The sequence below is a fragment of the Callionymus lyra genome, chromosome 14, assembly GCF_982586985.1.
Source record: "Callionymus lyra chromosome 14, fCalLyr1.hap1.1, whole genome shotgun sequence".
Classification (NCBI taxonomy): Eukaryota; Metazoa; Chordata; class Actinopteri; order Syngnathiformes; family Callionymidae; genus Callionymus; species Callionymus lyra.
Window position 1 is genome coordinate 12,699,688 of NC_141831.1, and position 13,883 is coordinate 12,713,570.

The 13,883-nt window shown below is 36.5% G+C and overlaps 1 protein-coding gene across 1 annotated transcript in view; it reads left to right on the forward strand.

The window, feature by feature from the left end:
* LOC148066051 (unconventional myosin-XVIIIa-like) overlaps positions 1–3,319 on the forward strand; it is a 94,881-nt gene extending 91,562 nt beyond the window's left edge. Inside the window, exon 42 of the mRNA XM_087806740.1 lies at positions 2,237–3,319. The gene's annotated coding sequence lies outside the window, so the exon portion shown is untranslated. The remainder of the gene's footprint in view (positions 1–2,236) is intronic.
* Positions 3,320–13,883: the final 10,564 nt, after the last annotated feature.

The window sequence follows — 13,883 nt, forward strand, 5'->3', positions numbered from 1 at the left end:
CAGAGATGCAAAGGCTTTGTATTAATTTACTTTTATTAACGTCAGCCGGCGTACGGAGAGCGCGTACTTCTGTCCGGAGCTTATGAAAGGAAAATTAAATTCCGGCATGATTAGTTTGAGCAAACACTCGCTTCCATTAGCAGGATGATCTGTGCTTTAATGAGTCTTAACCTGCTGCTGTGTGAGTCCAGAGAAGAGTAATGCACGGTCGGGTCTGCAACCCTTTGTGTTACAGTCCAGCTACTCACGGAAATCTGAGGAAATCGTTTCTGATTTACATTGATGACGGTGCCTTGATATGTACTTTAGCTGTAATAAGGGATCGTCAAGACAGAGCAAATAATGGGCAGCAAAAAAAGTTTTTTTTTCTACTTAATATAATTATATATTCAATATTGTGAATATGAGACACAACAGAAATCGACATGTAAACATAACATTAAAGCACTTTAATTCTAAAGAACATAACTATAATTGTCCTCTAGATTTGATGTAGTTTGATTCTGAAATAACTTTTTTGCCGACTTAGAAAGTGTGTGTTGTCAGGTTTTTTTATTTTTATTGTTTAAATCGGGTGTTTCAACCTCATCTGGCTCAGGGGCCACAAAAGGTCTGATTCTTCTTGAGACTAGGCCACATGTTCCGTGGGGGTCTTTAAGCCGTTTTTTCTGGATGTCTTTGATCCAAATTTAATTCACATTTTGTGATTTTATGTTTTTGGGGATTCTTGTGTTTTTTCCACTGTTAGTTTGGAAGTTTATTTTTTTTCTCTGTAATTCTTTTTCATCTAAACTATACTTACTTGCTTATAAAAACTATTTGAGGGCCACAGAAAATCATCTCACAGGCCGCAAAAGTCACAAGAGTTGAGCATTTGAGACCCCAAGTTTAAATGCTAGGCTAAGCTAATACATAGCTTCCATGTATTAGAAAAGAAGACGTTTTTTTTCGGTCAACAATAATCTCTTTTAGTTGTTTATCATCAAACACCACTCAATGTTTCATCAAACAGCTAGCATCATAGCATCATAGCTTCATAGCATCATAGCATCATAGCATCATGCTAGTTGAAACTTTATAAAGTTTTTAGTTGGTGAAAAAACAAAAGTTTGCCCCTAAATAATGCTGAGATTTAAATAATGCTCTTTATCGAGACACTCCAGGCTAATCCAGTAGCAATTTTAAAAAATGACATCCAGAAGTCGGCGTGTCAGACGAGATGAAGGAATCGTTCGTTCTGCTACGACTTTAATCTCTTCGCAATCCTTCACGCAAAAAAAAAAATGCTCCTGATTGCCATGGTAACGGTCAAAGATGGAGTTCTTAGGAAAAGTTTCTTTGGCGACACAATCGGCTCGGCTGGTCAATTTATTTGCAAACAGGGTTGCTGGTTCAATTCCAGTTCCATAAGACACTTGGATAAAACCCGTATGATTCATTTTCAAATACCGGTGGATTTAAAACAGTGCTACAGGAAAGAAGCGAAAAATTTGTCCAAAACTGATTTAAAAAAAACAAACCCAAACAAGTTATATTGTTTATATTGTTATCAGGGGTTAGATTTATCAAGAGTGACACACAGAGTTGTTTTCTGTCAGTATAATTTTGTGGCTAAATTCCGATAAGGAGTAAGAGTTCAACAACTCACCGTCACGACTATATTTCTAGAATAAATGCTCAATTTCGTTATTGTATACAAAACTTTCATCAGTAAAAATCACACTAAAACCAACATAAAGCACAAAAATCTGCGTAACTTTGACTTGCTATGGTCGTTTATGACAGAACCAATGATTTTATGAAATTGGTACCCATCCTTACACGAGCTGCGTCGCAGCCTACTGCCGTCAATATATTTGGGTGGCTCAAAAAGCGTAAAAAAAAAAAGGGTGAACGGTGTCGTGGCCTCAGCAGCCATCTTGTGTTCTGGGGAAATAGGTATTTTTGAGCAGCTGCCATCTTTGGGATTGTGCGGAGGCAAATGACGACCATCACCCGGCGAGCCGCCAGACTGTAAAAGAGGCATAAAAAAAGCAGCCGAGAGAAGAAGCAATTCTCACCTCTGAGCCGTGGAATCTCAGAGACTTTCAAGCCACGTGGGACTGAAAATGATGTTTTCTAGTGAAGGATAGGCTCGTTCGTTTGGAGTGATCTCGACGTATTTTTGTACAAGAGAGTCACGCCATCGACTAAAAAAAAACAACAAATTTATGAATGCCTCTGTTTGTGTTTTCAGCCCTCAATTGAATCCGGGCAGATCTGACGAAGACGAGGAGACGGACAGAGGCGGCGGTGAAACCAAACCGACACCCAACGCATTGTAACACGAGCCCCACAAGAGAGGGAGGGGGGGGGACGCATCAAGAACCGCCACCCAAGCCCGGCCGCCTCAGGAGACGACAAAAGGCGCCAGAAAGAACATTATATTCTCATCCTTTCATTTCCTTTTTTTTTTTTTTGTTCAACACGGGACATTGTATAAGTTGGCAAAAAAGACGCCGCCGCGTCACTTGTACAAGAGCTGCTTTTCAGGCAAAAAGTAAGCGTTCCTCGGCGCCGTCTTTTCGGCGCCAAGAGGATTTAGATAAGCCAGCTGTGGCTGGACTTCTTAGAGAAAGTCTGACCAAATATTAGGACGGCTCTTATCTTCCTCCCATTAGTCTGGACAGGAATTAAACCCCCGTTTATTATTATTATTATCAAGCTACCGTCGAGCTGGACTTTCGTTAAGAATCAGGGTTGTTGATGAAATATTTTGGAGTTTTATTTAGGAAAAATTAGCGTTTGTGACTTTTTAAGAATTTTTTTTATGAGTATTTATTTAGGAAGAAACTGAAGTGCAAGAGAAAAAAAAATCCATCCTAGCAACCATTATTATAAAGATAAGTCATAGTAAACCAGAAGTATTTATTTAACTATTTTTTCTTAAAAAAGAACTTAAAGAAGCATAGGATTTATAGCTTTGAATAAGTAAATGTTTAACCAAATATTGGTTAGTGCAGACAAAAGTCATGATTTTGTGGGGGGGAAAAAATACTGAATAAATTCTCACTTTTATTTCCCCCAATATCACAGAAAAATATCCCAGAAAATACTGATCATCTGAAGAGTGCAAACAGTTCAGGGATGTATTTTTAGCAAATGCGAAGCCAGTTTTTGACAAGTTTTCTTTTCTTTTCACTGCTAGAAGTGTCTTGTTCACGGAGCTTCTGCCTTACGTGTGGTTGTCGTTTTACTTAAGTGAAGGAAGTTTTCGGTTAAATGCTGTAAAATAACGACTTTCAATGTGCTTTCAATAAATAACGGACAAGAAATTCCAGTGTGTGGACTGTGTTTAACTTGTGTGATAATACTTGGGTATAGAAAATATATATTTGAAAATATATTTTGGGGGATTTACTATTAGGATCTTAATATAAATGACATGTGAGGTAGTCAAGTTAAAAACTAAGCGAAATTACAAAATGGGGAGACACATGGGGTGGTACAAAATGTGGATATGGGGATATATCGCAATATTCTTTTCAACGATACTGTCGCGATATTCGACAGCACTATCAATTATTTGAAAAAATATATATATTCAATTTTACCTAGTTTGTTTATAGTTTAAAGTTCAGTAATATGTGTGTAAAAAAAAGTATATTTCTTTAAATGTACAAGATGCAATATTTGTTCGCCCTTTGTTCATTTTCCTGTTGCAATTACGCTTACGGCAGTCAATACGTCCCCTGCAGCTAAATGAATTGAAATCCGGCGAAGATCCTGGCGATAACTGAGGACGAGAGGATACAATCGACTCCAGCAGTTTTGAAATCTGATGTTTGGTCATATTTTGGTTTCGAAACAAATGAAAGCAGTCACGACTTCGTCAGGAGTCATGTGGTCTGTAAAAAAACAAAAACAGTATTGCATACATCACAATAAATCGTATCGTTGCCCTTTTATCGTGATATGTATCGTATCGTCAGATTCTTGCCAATATCCAGCCTTAAAGACTAATAAAAATAAAAAAAAATTAAAAAAGTTTCAGAAATCAAGTTTTTCTGTGACTAGGGCTCCAGTAAACCAAGGAATGGGCTGTTTAAAGAAAATAAATCAGATTACATGTACTAATATTACATTAAAATATCCTCTGTAAACAGATAAGCAGGTTCACACCTTTCTTATCAGCTATATTTTGGTGATTGCCATAATATAGACCAATTTATTTGTCCAGGCTTTAACTATCTTGGTGCAACGGTGTTTGTCACTGTGCGGTCTTTTTTAAATGTGTATGCATTTTTAACTGTGTCTTGTTGTGTTGTTTAATAGCCTAGTGGTCTGAGAAATGCGCTTTAAAAACTAAAAATGACTAACATAAATTGCCACGACAGAAGATAAAAAGCAACTCCTTTAATCGCGACTTGTTTAAAATTCCTGTTTCGACTGAAGCGTGTAACTCGTGCTCATGCGTAAAGAAAAAGGCTTTTCAACGGCACATCTAAAAAAAAAAAAAAGCACTTATCTGCAATTCATTTCTGATTTTTCTTTTGTTTTTCCTCCAATTCTGACACGAATGTTAATGTTGAGCAGTCAACTTTCATGTAAATGCTTCTGAGAACTTCTCGTGTGAGGAATTATATCGTGAGTTTGCCCCCGAGTTGAGTCGCATCTCGCTTCCCCCCCCCCTCGCTTCTGCTTCTTCTATTTTTACCTCTAAATCTGAATATAATGAGACAGACTTTGATGTATTTTTGTCAATAAACTCAGCTGTTTGTTTGCATAAATCAAGCCGTCTTGAATATGTATACAGGGGAGATAGAAAAAAAAAAAGTTTTTGATTTCGTCGCTGTCAAAGCGAAAGAAAAAAAAAAAAAAAAGCTCGCAGAGTTTCAGCAAAACAATTCACTGATGTGTTTGATTAATTTTAGCTCCTGTAGCTCGTAGCTCCGCATCACCCACATCCACTCCCCCCCAGGAGACCGCACAAGAAACAAACAATTCATAGAAATTAACGAGTCGCAGATTCCAGACTCATTTTCCGACGCTCGGGTTGTTAATACAACTCCTGCTCGTCTTGCAACATTCCGAAAAAAACCAGGCTCAGAGGCAAACTCAAGATCAAACACGGAGTCTTCCTCCTTCACGTCGAATCCTATTCAACATTACCCCGAGATTATCCCAGATTCCCGGAGATTGACGTCTCACCACCTCGGTCGACATTCGTTTGCTCGGGCTGAATCCCCCCCCCGCCCCCCCCCCCTCAATTTATCCGAGCGATCTTCAATCGTCATTCCGGCGCACAACCTTGTTCCGCTCGCTCTTTTCTCTCCGGCCCTCCGTGTGGCCGCTTAAAGGCTTTTCCTCGGAGCGACAGATTAAATTCTGGGCTGCGTTCTGGCTTTTTTTTTTTTTTTTTTAAGGCTCAAATGCTGTTTCACAAGCCACTGGAGCAGCAAGTCATTAGCCGCGACTTAGCTAAACAAGTGTGTGTTTACTGGAGCGACGTCTCGGTTTCGTCTAAAAAAAAAAAAGGGCTCGGAACCGATTCGATGAAAGTGGGATGAATTAGAAAAAGGCTGAGATTGGGCCTGGTTTTCGCTCGTCAATCAATCACGGAACAGAGATAGCGACGGGTTTCCAAACCGCGGGATCTTCTCAAATGACTTGCAAGAGGATTATGACCCAGTACTTGTTTATTCCTGCTGGCACATGCTGACGCCAAAAAACATGAATTATTACGCTTGACTTAAAGATAGCGTGAGTCATCAGAGGTCTAGATTTCAACTGCTGCTCTCCAACTATTAATGAAAAGTAAGTAAGTAATTATTTTTAAAACGTTTTTTTCTCAGACCAGGGTCACAAAGCACTTGAACAATCAAAAAACAATACACAGTTAAAATATATACTTAAAAGGTCAAGACAACATGGAGACAAACACAGGAGTCCCAAGAAAGTTAGGAAAAAGCCTGCACAAATAAAAAGGTCTTAAGATGTTTCTTAACCATCAGTAGATTCTGATCCGCAGACCTCAGAGCCTGAGCTGGGGTGTAAGGCTGGATCAGATCACTGATGTAAGATCTGACCATGAGTAGATCTGAAAGTAAGAACCAGAATTTTAAAGTTGATCCTGAAAGAAACTGGCAGCCAGTGAAGAGTTTTAAGGATCGGGGGAAATGTGAGTTCTTCTACTAGAGCAGGTCAGAATTCTCGCTGCAGAGTTTTGTATCAACTGCTTGCGAGACAGATCCTTCTTGTTGTGACACGAAAATAAACTCTTACAATAGTCCAAACAAGATTGTATATCGTATCCATATTGTAATGTAACTGCGTTATACTGCATTGTCGTTTTATATAAACTGAAACTGAAACTGTTGCGACACTATTTTAGAGATTTTTCTAGGTTGAAGGAACAGTTTCTGGTCAGTTTTCTGCAGTGTTGTACTAGAGACATGTCACCCAAGTACTGACTCAACCCTGGAATTTTGTCATCAGGCACTATAACCAGAGTTTCACTTTTGTCCACATTTAGCAAAAATGTTTTCACTCAGCCACTGTTTGATCTCTAGCAAGCAATTGACTGAGCTGTTCAGCCTCCGGGGCTCAGTTGGATTAAATGAGCAGTAGAGCTGAATGTCATCAGCAAATTAAAAAAATAATTTTAAATTAAAAAAAAAAGTGTTCATCTCCTACAGTGTGATGATAAAAGCTTATTGTGGGATAGAATGAAACAGTTCGTATCAGCGAAACGTGTTCCTGCGGTTGTTACTTTCACATGTTGAAGTGCTGAACTGTCTGTCTCTGGCATTTGTGTTACAACTGTTTTTTTGTGTGGAATAAATAACAAATACAAATAACAAATGCATTATAAAAGACCCCAAAAAAAACTAGAACAGTCCAGAAAACGAAGCTAATGTTGACGTATTCTAGAGGCAGACAGTAGAAAGTAAAACGTCTAAATCTTTTCTTTACCCAAGCACTTTTAAACAATCTTAGTGTGTTTATGTTTGAGTTTTTTGCTGGGCGTCCTATTTTTGACATCCATAAGTCACGTGCGATTTGTTTATTTTTGCAAAAGAAGCAGAGAACAAAATGTTAAAGTACATTTTTTTTTAAATGGACGACAAAAAGACTCAATATGTAGTTGCAAAAAAAGCGTTTCTGGAGGCCCCTAGTGTCTGAATAGGGTAGCTGAATTTAAATGTCATTTTATCGTGTGTATATCGTTTTATAAAAAAGGAAATCGGGGTCAGTTTACTCTTTTTTTCATGCTAGTGACCTCAAAAGTTATTTTTGTTATTTAAAAATGAACCCAATCATTTTATAAAAATATGAACAATTATGATATTGTCAAAATGATGAAAATAGCCAGTTTAATATGATGGGAAAAGTTGGTTAAAATCAACAGAATGTTGTCAGAAAGGACTGCAAAAAGTGCAACTATAAAAATGAACCTATTTTTTTAAATGTACACTTTTATGCTTGACATTTGCTTTTTTTTAATTAAAATCATAAAATGACATTTTATACTTTTGAGCGCAGCTTAAATACAGTCAAAAGGCAACATTTCCGAGGTCAGGTGTGCTTTAAATCCGAAGTTAAAATACCGATGCGTTCGCTCCTGTGAAAATATTAATTCAGCTGAAAATGCAAAGCCGAGACAAAAGTTTGAGTCAAAATTGTTTCTCGCTGAAATTCTGCTCGCGTGGACAAATCTCTTTAGACTTTCAAAACAGATGGCAAACAGTCAATCGGAGTCGGAACGGCGAAAATAATTTGTCGTGCCAGTTTTTCTTTCATGCATACGCAACAGTATTTGCCAGGGAGCTTCACATAACTTGACCTTGGTAGGAGGTCGTGCTGCCAGGCAGGATGATAAACGGGTACGATCGTGATGAAGACGAGTTTATCCTCTTTTCTAGAACTTTTTTTTCCTTTTTCTATTTTTTTTTCCCTCCCCCCTGGACGCCCGCTGTCAATAAAGCCGTGATTGGAGGCGCCGGGACACCGCCTGCGGGGACCAGGTGAGGAGGCTTCTTCATTTGCAAGTCTAAGACAATCCGGCACAGCAGAGTCGGCTCTCTTTGTTTGCACATATCATTTCCACTCTAATGAACTCCGTGCGGCGCCGAGCCCTTGTTACGGGGCTCAAAGGTAGCCTCAAACATTGTTTACATCTCTGGCTTTGTTTGGCCCGAGGAAACCGCAGGATCATTTCCTATAAAAGTCAATGAGTTTAAACATCCAGAGTAGGAATTATTTAGTGAAGCGCCTTCCCGACCACGCTGGCCTTAAAAACATGTTGTTGTTTTTTTTTTTTTTAGAAATGATTCCAGTAACGGGAGGTACTGGAAGCTGTTGGTGCTGGACCTGGTTCTATATCGCCGGTCTGTTGTGTTCCTCCTGCTGTGTTCAGAGCTGCTCCACAGAGACTCCTGCGGTCACCAAGTCTGTGCTGGTTTCATACTCGTTTATGCTACAGCCAAACCTTTAAAGTATTTGAGTAACGCGAGTAGTAATATCAAATGAATTATAATAAAAATATACTTATGTATTAGTTACTGTGTATTGTCAATACGTCGACAAATATCACAATAAAGGGGAAACAATATTACGATACTGTCTGGAAAAAGGATACGTTTCATAGTACTTGCTATGATTTGCTTTGAAAATATATCAAAACATCAGCTTTAAAAAGCTGCTGGAGTCGACTGTATCCTCTCGTCCTTAGTCATCACAAGGATCGCGAGGGATTTCATTGTTCATTGCATTGCGGAGGCTGTTATTACTGCTGTAATCTATCGACCCGAAGTATAATTGTTACACAAATTTAAACGAGTGACATGAATTATTTGCATGTGGACTGTAAAAAAAAAAGAAAAAAAAAGTTTTTTAAAGACTTTTTTGAAATATAAACTAAAAGAGAACTATAGTAACGAATAAAAATGTTTTTCTGGTATATATATATATATATTGTATATAGTGTAAGTACATATATCAAAACCAAAATAAATGTAATTAAATACATTGCTATATAGAAATATATCACATTATTTTACAACATTATATAATTTTTTATTTTTATTTAAAAACATTTTTTTTTTAAATTCTTTTATTATACTTATGTATTAGTTACTGTGTATTGTCAATACGTCGATAAGTATCACGATAAAGGGGTAACAATATTGCGATACTGTCTGGAAAAAGGATACGTTTCGTAGTATTGACAAGTACTTGCTATGATTTGTTTTGAAAATATATCAAAACATCATCTTTAAAAGGAGCTTGAGTCGACTGTATCCTCTCGTCCTCAGTCATTACAAGGATCACAAGGGATTTCATTGTTCATTTTGTTGCCGAGGCTGTTGGTGCCATCTATTGGCAGGAAGTTTAATTGTTACACAAATTTAAACAAGCGACATGAATTATTTGCAAGTGGACTGTGATAAAAAAAAAACTAAAAAAAATGTAAAACACTTTTTTGAAATATAAACTAAAAGAGATCTATGGTAACGAATACAAATTTGGAAGCCAATTTTTTTTTTGTGGTACACACATATATATATATACAGTATATATATATATATATATATATTGTATATAGTGTAAGTACATATATCAAAACCAAAATAAATGTAATTAAAATATATTGCTATATATAAATATATCACATTTGTTTTATAACATTATATAATTATTATCCTTTAATATACTTATGTATTAGTTACTGTGTATTGTCAATACATCGATACGTATCACGATAAAGACGTAACAATATTGTGATACTGTCTGGAAGAAGGATACGTTCGTAGTATTGACAAGTACTTGCTATGATTAGTTTTGAAAATATATCAAAACATCAGCTATAAAAGCTGCTGGAGGCGACTGTATCCTCTCGTCCTCAGTCATCACTAGGATCACAAGGGATTTTATTGTTAATTTTCGTTGCGGAGGGTGTAATTACTGCTATCGGCCGGAAGTTTAATTGTTACAGAATTTAAACAAGCAACATGATTTACACACTCTTTTATAAATATAAACTAAAAGAGAACTTAAAATTCGAAAGCCAAAAAATGTTTTTCCTGATATATATAAATATACTTATATATTGTATATAATGTTAGTACATACATCAAAACCAAAATAAAGTTGATTAAATATATTGCTATATATAAATATATCACAATTGTTTTACAACATTATATAATTTTAATTATTTTAATAGTAATAATAATAAAAAAATTATAGTATATTATAGCATATTCTCCACGGGTTGTGATGATGCTTCTCAGCTAATTAATCTAATTCTTCATACAGATTAAATCAAACTCAAAAGAGGATCAGTTTTGAGAAAAAATAAAGATTTTTATACGTTCAAATTCTTTTCTGTTGACCAAATAACAACCGAACACAATGACATCTATCTACGTGACAAAGTCATTTTTATAGATCCTGAAGTATAGAGGCGTAGTGAACACTCTGCGATGCTGGGGGCGTGTCTGCTCAGTGGAGCCGGTAAGTAGCAGCAGGGGAGGTGCTGCTGCTCTGGGCCAATATTGAACTTATTCACTCTTACATGAGCAAACAAAGTCAGACTCCCGTGAAATCCTGAGCCCGAGTCTCTCCAACACACGTCAATTCCGATCACACTCCAGTGCCGGCGGGGCATCGGGTCGGAAAATACGAGCGTCTTACCGGTTCCCGTGTTTTTCGCAGCTGTCGAGGGGGGCGGGCCCGGGGGGGGCGGCGTTTTGACCGGTGACTTTGGTTGGACTTGTGAGGGTCACCAGCACCATTTTCCTGCAATTATCACGGGTACATGGCGGCTTGAAAGCCCTGAGAGAAAGAACAAAACAGGGAATATATGAGCTTGAAATGTACATTTATGTGTGGATATAACAACTTTAAATATTGGGCGACTGGCTCAATGTATCCGCTGTAGCAGGGGGGGGGGCAAATAAAGTACATCAGGGGCCAAAGTATGCTTCATGAATGTGTAAGGGACCGTCAAGCCAGAAGAAATGAGCTTAAATGTGTTAGAAAAGCTTAAAAAAAACGTGAGTTACAAAATAAAAATGTCATCACGATTTTGTAAATGTGTTTCAAACTTACAAAACTATTACATTTCAAATATCAGTAAAATAGGCCAACATTTTATATTGTCTGTTGAATATTTAATTGTATAGATCCATTTTAAATGTTCTTTTTTTAATACTTTTAAATTATTTTGAAAAAAAACAAACATTTTTTTATTTTCTTATTGGTATACTTAGCTATCTTAGCTTGTCGCTAACAATGCTAGGTGTGGTTCTTGCAAATTTCATTTACATTTAAATTTCATATAAATTAGTTGAACTAGTATGAGTGAATAAATAAATAAAACATAAAATATTCCACATTTGGATACAGGAGCAACAATATGATATATTCTGATACTATAGGAACAAGTATATACAGTATTTGTAGTATTGTCCAGTACTTGACTCTGTTGTTGCAGCATTTACAGACCACATGACTCTCGGAAAAGTCGTAACTGCTTTCATTTGTTTTGAAACCAAAATATGTCCAAACATCAGCTTTAAATGTGCTTGAGTCGACTGTATCCTCTCATCCCCAGTTATCATGTCGATCCCACAGGATTTCATTGTTTCCTGAACTGTGAAGGATGTTTGAAATAAAATTGTCCACATTTGGGTTGCACTTTTCTAAGGTCCGGACATAAGTAAAGAGTTAAAAACAATGTAGTTCAATTAATAATAATAATAGTTTATTTCTAGATCATGTTGAAGGCTGAAGCCATAAAGTGATTTTCCGTAAAATGAAAGAGAAAAGACGCCACACAAACACAATGTGTGACCATTAATGGAGCTTAACGACAAACCTCGCACAAAAGCCAAAAAAGGATTTAAAAAGGACAGACTTCAAGTCTTATCTCCTCAGGCAGGCTCTTCCAAAGTCGCGGCGCCCTGATGGAAAAACTAGGTGGGATAATATATATTGTGAGGGGCGACGCGTCAGTGAGAGAAAAAGGCGCCTCCAGTCGCTTTCAGCGACGTCCTTGAAATTCTTCTTTTCTTCAACTGACAGTTTGAGGAGCTTCAACTCAGCTTGATGGACTTTTGGATTCACATTTATTTTTTTAGCTGATTGTTATACTTGCTTACTTAGCTGGTCGCTAAAAATGCTAGCTGTGGTTCTTCAGAGAAGCTCGTCGACAAATTTCATATAGATTCTGATTTCAAATTAAGGACTTGTTTATGACAGAAAATAAACATATGTTTATGTGCCTAAACATCATGTCTTCATTTTATTGTTTAAAGGCACTAATATATAAAAATAGTGTTTCTTTCCCATTAGACATGCCCTCATACTCTCAGTTACAGGTCGTCAAAGTTTTCTTGGATAAGAATCCGCTATTTTGGAGAATAACGGATTTTCTGCGTAAAGATCTTTGCACTATTTGGAGGACTTGTTTGAGAGTGAAGGCACAACATTTCTAAATAGCCAAGTACCCATAAAACAAGTCAAACATGTATGAAAAGCCTATCAGAAATAAGGTTGAAATATTAACAATTAAATTCCCAATCTGTAGTATTTAAAAAGCATTTCTGGCTCCCTCTAGTGTCGGAATACTGTAGTAATGTTTTCCATTTTCTCCGTTGCCATTTTACGACGTGTATATTCGTTAAATTAACAAGGTAGAGGTTAGCGTCTCTTTTTATTTATCTGGTACCTTCAACAAAAGAAAAAAGTATTTATGGATGCTGCAGTAAAGTAGTATCGTGGTCAAATACGGTGAAGATCGTCATTAAAATAGTAGCTAGAAAAAGCTCTACCAAGTCACGATAGCTCAAAATTAAACTAGTCATTACGGAAACTGTGGAATAAATAACGTCAACATGCTACGTATTGTTGCTCTCACTAAAAACTTTGTAAGCCTTTTGAAATACCAGTGCTCAAATCGCATACTTGCGTACTTAAAGTTAGTATTTTTAGTGCGTAAGTGCGTCTCAATTCTTAGTATGCGAAATTTAGTGCTCCATGCACACTAAATTGGCGTACTAAAACGCCCACAAAACTGAGTATGGTTCGAAGGACACTATCTACACTAAATGGCCGCCATCTTTGTGACGTTTTAAACGAAAGTTACGTCATATATATATATATATGCATATATATTCATATACTAACATACTGTATTTTCCGCAGCAGTAGTAGGATGACACGTCTTTGGTGCTGATACCATCTTAAATATCTCGCGAATATTTCGATTCTCATATTTTTTCTTTATTTCTTCTTGCAAAACGTGCTGCCAGCAGGTGGCGATAGCGTTCAAACAGTTGGTTGAAAACATCATTAAATAGTAGTAGAAGAAAAAGCTGTCGCGTCACCTCCGGTTAGTGTGTAGCGGCAGTGTTTGATTTGAGACATACTATCTGTTGAGAATTTGTCTACTAGTTCTGCATACTAACTTCTAATATACTAAGACAAGTATGCGATTTGAGACACAGCACAACACAAATATCTAAAAATTAAATGTCTAAATTCAGGGAATAGGTCAAAAAGTCAAAATAAATTGTACTGAGTAAGTTGTTAAAATAGCAAAAACAAATGAGAGCGATATAATTACAATAATTTAAAAAAACAAAACAATAACTAGTTAAATCGCAGAAACATGAAATTCCAGCTCAATCATCTACAAACACCTTTTTTTCAATTTATAATATATTTCGGCCAACATGGTAAAAACAACAAATTGTACAGTATGTATAAAATTGCAAAACTAAATAAAGGTAATTTAGAATAATAGTAATTAAAAAAAACAAAAACTAGTTAAATTGCAGAAACATGGCAGCGTTTGTAAAAGGTATTGTTTTAGCTGGAATTTCAAAGTATATTGT